The following is a 9042-nucleotide window of genomic DNA, read 5'->3' as shown; positions in this document are numbered from 1 at the left end:
ATTTCTCAAATATTGCTCCATTTCCAATAGGTGTTCATAGCCCTGATGGAGTTACTTGCATGTTCCCATAGTCAAGCTTTTTTATCGCATTTGTATACATGATATTTTAGTTGTATATCATTGCTCTGTTTGCCTTTGGCATAGCTATTTTTATTTTTATTTTCTTGCCTTGACTTGTAAGTAATGAAACCTACTTGGGTGTGATAATTACAACCACGCAGAAGTAGAATTTTAGATTTTTCACTAGTCATATGATCAACTAGGTGTCTAGAATGAATTAGAGATCTTCTTAATATGTGTGATATAGCAATTGATAGATTGTGGGTTAACAAGTCTCAAATAGTGAAATTGCTACCCAACCATAAGTAAAGCGTTGTCACAGGGTAATATTGAGAATGAATGACTTTAGAACCCCAAAGACTTCATGTCTGAATATCTAAGAAAGGAAATGACCCTTTTTTTTCTCAGGATGCAAACGAATGATAAACTCGAACAGTTGCCTTGTTTCATTTGATGCTTCTATATAAGAATGCAGAACTTTAAGAATGTGATGTGTCTAAAAAGGAAACTACATGTAATGTAGTGTTTTAAATGATATGATATGCAATGCAAAAAGTAAAACCTAAACTACACAGCCCTTAGGTATAATATCGCTTACGGTGCATGTTGTTCATAGGGTCAGAGATTGGATATCCCTCCATGGTAGCCAAATGATAGGCTCCATTGCCTATGACCCCTGTTATAATGAAAGGACCTAGCCAATTAGGTTCGAATTTCCCTGGCCTTTCTCATTCTGCTAAGTTCCTTTGATTCTCTTTAAGTACTAGATCTCCCACTTGAAAGGTTCATGGGAAGACCCTTTTATTATAACTTTGTCTCTGTCTGTTTTGATATCCTTGCAAATGATTGAATGATGTTTGTCGTTTTTCATCAAAGGTCTCTAGTTCTTGCAACCTTGCTACCCTGTAGTCTTCTTCTGATATAATGTTCTATAATGATACTCTTAGAGACGGTATTTCTATTTCAATGGGGAGTATCGCTTTTGTACCATAGACCAAGGAATATGGTGTTGCTCCTGTAGGTGTGCGCACTCTTGTTCTGTAAGCCCAGAGAGCAGGATTTAACTGGAGATACTAGTCCCATCCTGTGTCAGTGACTACTTTCTTAAGAATTTTCAATATTGTTTTATTTGTAGCCTCTGCTTGTCCATTACTTTGTGGATAATATGGCGTGGCAAATCTCTGTTGTATGTGAAATTTGTCACACAATTATTTCACTTCCTGGTTTTTAAATGGACGCCCGTTATCTGTAACAAAGCACATTGGAACTCCGTACCTACATATAATGTAGTTGAGCATGAATTTTGATATCTACTTTCCAGTAGTGTATGTTAAAGGAATTGCCTCAACCCATTTGGTAAAGTATTTGGTGGCTATCAAGATAAACTTGTGCCCGTTGGACGAAGTAGGGTTGATTTTACCTACTAGATCTAATCCCCATTGTGAAAATGGCCATGGTGATGTGATGGGTTGAAGATCTTGTGCTGCTGCATGAATAAGTTCTCCATGCATTTGGCATTGTTTACACTTCTGTACATACTTGTAAGCATCTTTTTCCATGGGTGGCCAGTAATACCCGATTCTCAGCAGTTTCTTTGACAATGGCGGACTGCTTTGGTGAGCCCCACAGATTCCATCATGGACTTCTTTTAAAGCAAGGTGTGCTTCATTCTCATCCAGACATCAGAGAAGAGTTCCATCAAAACCCTTTCTATACAGAGTATCAGCTATAATGGTGTATCTAGATGTCTGATGAATAAAGGTCTTCTTTTGATTTCTGGACAGATCTAATGACATGTATTGGGTATGCAAATATGTATATATTTCATTGTACCAAGGTGATTTTGGAGCCATAATTGCACATAAATAGTTTGATAGGGGGGTCTCATATGCAGGTAGCATTAACTGTTCTATGATAAACTCAAACTGAGTTTCATTAGCAGGCATATTCAGAAGAGATCCTATGGTTGTCATTGCATCTGCTGCCTTGTTTTGTATTTTGGGGATTTGTTCGAAGGTAATTTTGCTAAAGTGCTCCTTGTAATCTCCGACCAACTTCTTATAAGGCATGGGTTTGTCATCCTTCGTATTGTAATCATCATTGACCTAGTTTACAATCAACTGCGAATCACCATAGACCTGTAACTCTTGTATTTTCTATTGCAGAGTTGTACGAAGCCCTATGAGCAGAGCTTCATATTCTGCCATATTGTTGGTGCATGGGAAATTGATCCTAAATGACTTAGGTATAAAATCCCCTTGAGGAGTAATGAAGAGAATACCTACTCCAGATCCGTGATTTGTATATGAACCATCAAAGTATAACTTTCACATTACTGAGGCAGTTAGTGTAAACACGGATTCGTTTAGAAAGTCTATCAACAATGGGTGATTGTCTTGTATAGGAGCCTCTACTAATTGATCTGCTATGATTTGTCCTTTGATAGCTTTTATGTCTATGTATTCTATATCAAACTCGCTCAAGATCATAACCCACTTAGCCAATCATCCGGTCAATGTTGCTTTGCTCAATAGGTATTTGAGTGGGTCAAACCGTGCAATGAGTTGTACCTTATGACTCAACGTGTAGTGTCTGAGCTTTTGGGATGCAAAGATTACTGCTAAGCATGCTCTCTCTATGGGGGTGTAATTAAGCTCATATCCGATTAGAGTCCTACTTATATAATAAATGGCTCTTTCTTTTCCATTTTTGTCATGTTGTGCCAATAGAGCTCCCAGGGCTGAGTTCGTTGCTAATATGTATAATAATAGAGGTTGTCCTGGAGTAGGAGATATTAACACTGGTGTGTTCAAAAGATAATCTTTTAGAGCTTGGAAAGCTTCCTGACATTGTTCCATCCATTTAAAAGTAACTCCTTTCCTGAGTAAATGTTGGAATGGGTGACACTTATCTGCCAACTGTGCTATGAATCTCCTTATGGATTGCAATCTTCCTTGTAACCCTTTGAGTTGTTTAAGTGTTGATGGAGGTTGCATATCAATGATTGCCTTGATCTTGGTAGGGTCTATTTCAATTCCTCTGTTTGATATTATAAACCCTAATAGTTTACCTATTGTTACGCCAAACACACATTTCTTCAGATTTAATATGACATCATACTGTTCCAACCGATCAAATATTTGTGTTAGAATTGCAAGGTGACTTTCTCTGGTTTGTGATTTAGCCAATATGTCATCCACGTAATCTTCCATTATGTTATGGATCATGTCATGAAATAATGTTGTCATGGCTCTTTGGTATGTTGCCCCGACATTTTTAAGACCAAATGGCATCACATTCCAGCAGTACGTTCCCCATGGGCATGTAAAGGTCGTTTTATGTTGACCTTCTGGTGCAATTTTAATCTGGTTGTATCCTGAAAAACCATCCATTAAGGATAGCATCTCATTTCCAGCTATTAGGTCAACTATCATGTCGATATTAGGTAGCGGGAAGTCATCCTTAGGGCAAGCTTTATTTAGATCTCAAAAATCGATATAGATTTTGATACCTCTCGTGGGCTTAGTCACAGGTACTAGGTTTGATATCCATTCCGCGTAGTCAATAGGTCTGATAAAACCTGCATCCAACAACTTTTGTAATTCTATTTTAACCAGTAATGCGATACTTGGATGCATTTTTCTCAATTTTTGCTTGTAAGGTTTAACTCCTAGTATCAATGGTAAGTGATGCAACACTATTTCAGAATCTAAGCATGGCATGTCTGAATAGGACCAAGCAAAGTTGATAGGTCTTTGTTTAAAAAAATGAATGAATCTGTCTTTTTCTTCTTTGCTCAATGATTTTGCTAGATGGATGTTATGTACAACTTCCCCTTCTGCTATATTTACTTCTTATGTTTCCTCTGTAAGCAATGCTGAACTTTCTCTTTCCATAGGAAGATTACCTAAGTCACTTTTATCATTATGGGTAGTTTGATCCTTATCTTCTATTTGAGAAGTACTTTCTTCTCCAAAGTATGTCGTTGTATTTAGGTCTATAGCAAACCCTACTTTATGATCACCTTGCGGAAATCCTTCTTTGACTCCTATAAATTCTGAAATTGCTTCATCGTTTTCAAACCAATCCAGCGTTGGTTTTCCTTCTTGCCCCCAATCAATCAAGTGTGAATGTACTAGGGGTAAATCATTATTCCCTTCTGTAGTAGAGTCTGATAACATGAAGACTTGATTGCTTGATATTACACTTTCTGGTGGGGTAGAATCATGGAGTGATAAGAATTCGTAGTCATGAGAATCTGTCTCACTGTCAATATATGTTTCATCATATGGGCTATCATCACTTATTTCTTTTGTTCCTGTCCCTGATTCCGTTGTAGATTGACTAGTCTTCTTTGTACATTACCGACTCTTCTTAAGCCAGGTATAGGCCTTTGTAATCTTTCTTCATCTGTTTCGTTAGGTTGAGCCTGAGTTGCTTCTCGTGGTAGAAGTAGTGACAATAACCATGGGTGGGATTTAGGTGGTGGGGGTAATCCTGCATCTATTGCCACATTAGCCTATATTGTTGTGTCAATAACTGCATCATTTTGTAACTCCGCGGTAGGTTCTTGCAAGAGTTGTCTCATGTCTTCCCCATCTAATTATGCGCTTGGTGATGTAGGTACCTGATTACTTGTTTGAGATGAAGATGGAAGAGCTTGTGTTGACAAATTCCTTTGTGATATGTAATCTGATGGTTTGCTTGGTTGATTTAGTATATCAAGGGTACGATGTCTGGCTTGTGTGATATGTTGTACATGCTTGTATCCCAATCCTTGATTTCCTGGATTGTCATTAGGAACAACAGGTTCTAGTCTTCCTTCTTGTCATATGGTCTTCTTCTCTATATATCCAATGGTTAACATCTTCGTTCAAGGATTCTTCTTCTAAGTCTCCCCATCTAATGAAAGAGCATGAGTCTGAGTATCTGATAATTTCTTTTCCTTTGTCTTTCTTTTGTACTATAGTGTGAGGTTTCCCAAAGGACTTAGGAGAAAGAGATAAGTGTTTCCCATTTAAAGTATTTGCAATAGAGTACTCCCCACAACCCATATCTTTTATTTGTAAGGAGGGTGTCGTAGGCATATCTTTTTGTGTTTTTGTGATCTTTAATGTTTCCAACTGTGTAGTGAGAGGTGCATCCTGATTGATAGGTACCTGATTATCGACACTGTCTTTTAGATAATTACAATGTTGGAACAGATTTGGATTACGCTTTATGGTGATTTCAATACCATTGTATGGGAATTTGACACACTGATGAAATGTGGATGGTACTGCTTGCATGGTGTGGATCCATGAGCGACCCAATAACATGTTATATCCCAGCTCTTTGTCCAAGACTTGAAAAGCGACCTCTATCATTATTGGTCCTACTTGTATAGGTAATGTTACAATGCCTTTAAATGGACGTTCTTCATCATCGTAAGCCTTGATGTTTATCCTTTTGGAAGAATCAATGTGAAGTTCAAAATATCCCAGTGCTTTGACCAACTTTAAAGTACAAATGTTCAGACTGGCACCCCCATCTATAAGTACTCTTCTGATTCTTTTCTTGTGAATGTAAGCTTCCAGATGTAGTGGGTCATTATGAATCAATTTATCACTAGGAATATCGTGCTCTGTAAATGCAATATGTGTACCTTGTGTCAGATTTCCTACCATAGACTGGAAGGCACGTTCATCTATATCTCTATCCACTACTGAATCTTGAAGCGCTTTGTCTAGTATAGCTCTATGATTGGGTGAAATATGTAGTAGTTCGAATAAGGATATCTATGTCGGAGTTTTCTTAAGTTGCTCAACTACATTGTAAGTCCCTACTGCTGGTGGTTGATTTTGTGGTATCCCTTGTAAGGTTACCTTTGACCTGCGAGTAACCACTGCACAGTCTCTGTCACTGGGAGTAATTGTGATTATAGCAATTGTATCATTTGTATCGTAGGTTGTTTTATCTAGATTTACATTAAATCCTTCTTCATAGTCCCAATGTGTATGTTTGACATTCATAATATGTTTAATGAGTTCATCTTCAAACCAATTTGAGTGAGATGGTTGATCCTGCCCCTAGTCTCGGAGACAAATATTCGTATCATAATCATTCTTTGGTGCTTTGGATATCATGTAAATTTGGTTGTCATCTTTATGAGTGTCTTGATATTGGTCCTCCTGATCAGGTATTTCTTGTGAATCTTTGTTTGTTGTATCTCCTGAACTAATGGCATGAATAGTGTAGTCGTATGACAATTTCGTGTAGTTAGTCGTATTGTCTTGGGTACCTGGTGTGGTAGCTTTTCCCTTGTCATGCTTAACAAAAGGATCCTTAAAAATCGTATGATTTGTGTTTGTTGAGGTCTTATCTGTATCAATTGTGATGTCCCCTTGGTCTATCATATCTTGGACCAAGTTTTTCAATTTGTAGCAACTTGTCATTTTGTGACCTTTAGTCCTATGATAATCGCAGAAATCATTGTCATTCCACCATGTGGGTTTGAAAGGACCTGGTTCATATACTCTTACTTTAGGTAGAGTGATCATGTTTGTCTGTATTAACTTTTTGAGCGCCGACTCAATAGGTTCTCCTAGAAGTGTGTGATTTCTTCTTGGAGTGTTTGCTCTGGGGTATCTTGTGTTTGTATTTTGCGTAGCATTTACATTGGTAGAGGTTGTGTTATTCCCGGTATGTGAATTTGTTGACTGACTCATTCCCAATGATAGAATGGGTTGAGTTCTGTTTATCGTTCTGGCATCTACCAAGCCCTTCTCACACTTGAGAGCCTTTTATGTGATTTGTTTGAATGTGGTAAGACACTGCATTTGTATCGGGTATTTTATCTTAGGAATCAAATTTTTTGTAAACATATCCACTTGCTCTGTTTCTGGGATAATTGTCTTGCATCTCTTGTAGAGAGCCCTCCATCATTGTATGAAGGATGCAAATGTTTCATTCTCGTATTGCTTAGCAGCACATAAGTCCATCAAAGTAACCAGGGTGTCAATGTTGTGCGAGAAGTTTGCAATAAATTATTCAGCTAATTCCCCCAATGACGTGATGGTTGGTGGTAGATGTGAAAACCACTCTAAAGCCGGACCTCCCAGACTTTTAGGGAATAGTCTCATAAGATAAGTATCTTCCGAGGCAACTTCTATACATGCCGTAAAAAATTCTCTGATATGATCTCTAGGATCACCCTTCCCTTGATATCTATCAAATTTGGGTGTTTCAAAATGTTGTGGGAAAGGTGGCATGTATAATGTGTGATCAAATGGATAAGGACATAAGTCTTGCATTGTGTAGCTCTTTTTATCATTACTAGTTTGCATGGTCGTCATCTGTTGTTGCAAATTTTGTATTTGTTGTGTCAGAATATCTGTTGATGTCAAAGGTATACCTTGTGTGTGGGTATGTCCCACAAAAGGATTCATGGTTGCATAGCTAGGAGGTTGTTGGAAGGTACCAAGATTATAACCTTGTGTGTTGTGTGTTCCAGTAGGTACTGTGAAATAGGCGATATGTGAACCCATGTTTGGTTGACTTGTACCTATTGTATTTGCATTTTGATAACCATATGTGGATCCCATAGAATAGGAAACTGGAGGTTGGGTTACACTCATTGATTGCGTTTGAATAGGTGCTGAGACACTTGACATTATCGGTATGCTCTGTGATGGTATACTAGCATTGATCGTTGAAGATGACATGCTTGTTTGAAAGTTTGCATTTGTGTTGACATTTGTTGGGAGAGGTACGTTTTGAGGAAGACTAGAGGTTGTTGCTTGTGTTGAAATGTGGCGACTAATCAGCAAAGTATTGTACACTCAGCATGTATCCTCATTAGGGTCCAGGGCCGGGCCGGGTAGGGGTTCGGGGGTGGCAGCCCCCGAGAAAAGCGAGGGTTCGGGGGTGGGAGCCCCCGAGAAAAAAAAATTTGGGTATTTTTTTTTATGAAAACTAACATTGTAATAAAAACCCTAAAAAGGACGACTTTGTTTTTGCCCTAAAAACGCATGTTATAAGTGGCTGGGATGCTTAAGGCATTGTAAGGTTGATGTACTTTTTTTTTGCTGGATAATAAGAAAGATTGGACGGCTGTGTATGGTGGACGTAACCCATTCTGGGTGAACCACGTTAAATCTCTGTGTTATCTGTGTCCTGTTTTATTCCTTTATCTTTTGTATTTAAATCTGCATATAATTGTTAGTTCATATTTGCTTCGAATCTGCTTGAAACCCTAACAACTTGTATTTGTGTCAAGGGTGGTGTTTGACTGTTATCTTGACCTAAAGTTTTTCCTGGTGGTAAAATCTTTGTGACATCAAAATCCTCATGTAATTTTGCCCCGTTTTGTATTAACAACAAAAGATACCTGTCCCTATCGCTATGTATAAGTGCATCTAGGATCATGAGGACATGCAGGTCTTGTTGTACAGACTCAATTCCTTCCTTTGTCAGATGTTGTTGTAATTCGTTTAAGGTGGACATTGTCTGTGTACCTGAGTGTTGACTTGTTGACATGTCCATGTTCCAAGTAGGGTTTATAGACTGTGTGTTGTTTGGGTCCATTATTCCTTTTGCTTTCTGGGACCTTGTGACGGGCATCTAAAATTGCCTATATGATGATGGTTCTATGCAAGACAATGACCTAACACTAGACAATAGACGTAAATATGAGGTATGCAATACTATACTAGACTCTCTATTGAGGATTTTGATGTGAGACCTTTTTAGCCTTTTCTAGCTTTCTCTAATGCAAGTCTTTCCATTTGTTGACGAAGTTGTTTGGCCTCAATCTCTCTATCAATCATACGGGCAATCCTAGACTCAATATCTATCTCGTATATAACTCCCATATACTGGGGTGCACTTCTTCTTAAATCCCAAGCTAAGTTAGCTAGACCATCAATGATTTCTCGTTGACCGCCGTTTGGAACTAGATTAGGTTGCTTGAAGGGGAGCAAACCATCACCTAGGAGACCCATG

This window comes from Cryptomeria japonica, chromosome 5, assembly GCF_030272615.1.
Source record: "Cryptomeria japonica chromosome 5, Sugi_1.0, whole genome shotgun sequence".
Lineage (NCBI taxonomy): Eukaryota > Viridiplantae > Streptophyta > Pinopsida > Cupressales > Cupressaceae > Cryptomeria > Cryptomeria japonica.
The sequence above is the reverse complement of the archived record's forward strand: the minus strand, read 5'-3'. Positions refer to the sequence as shown.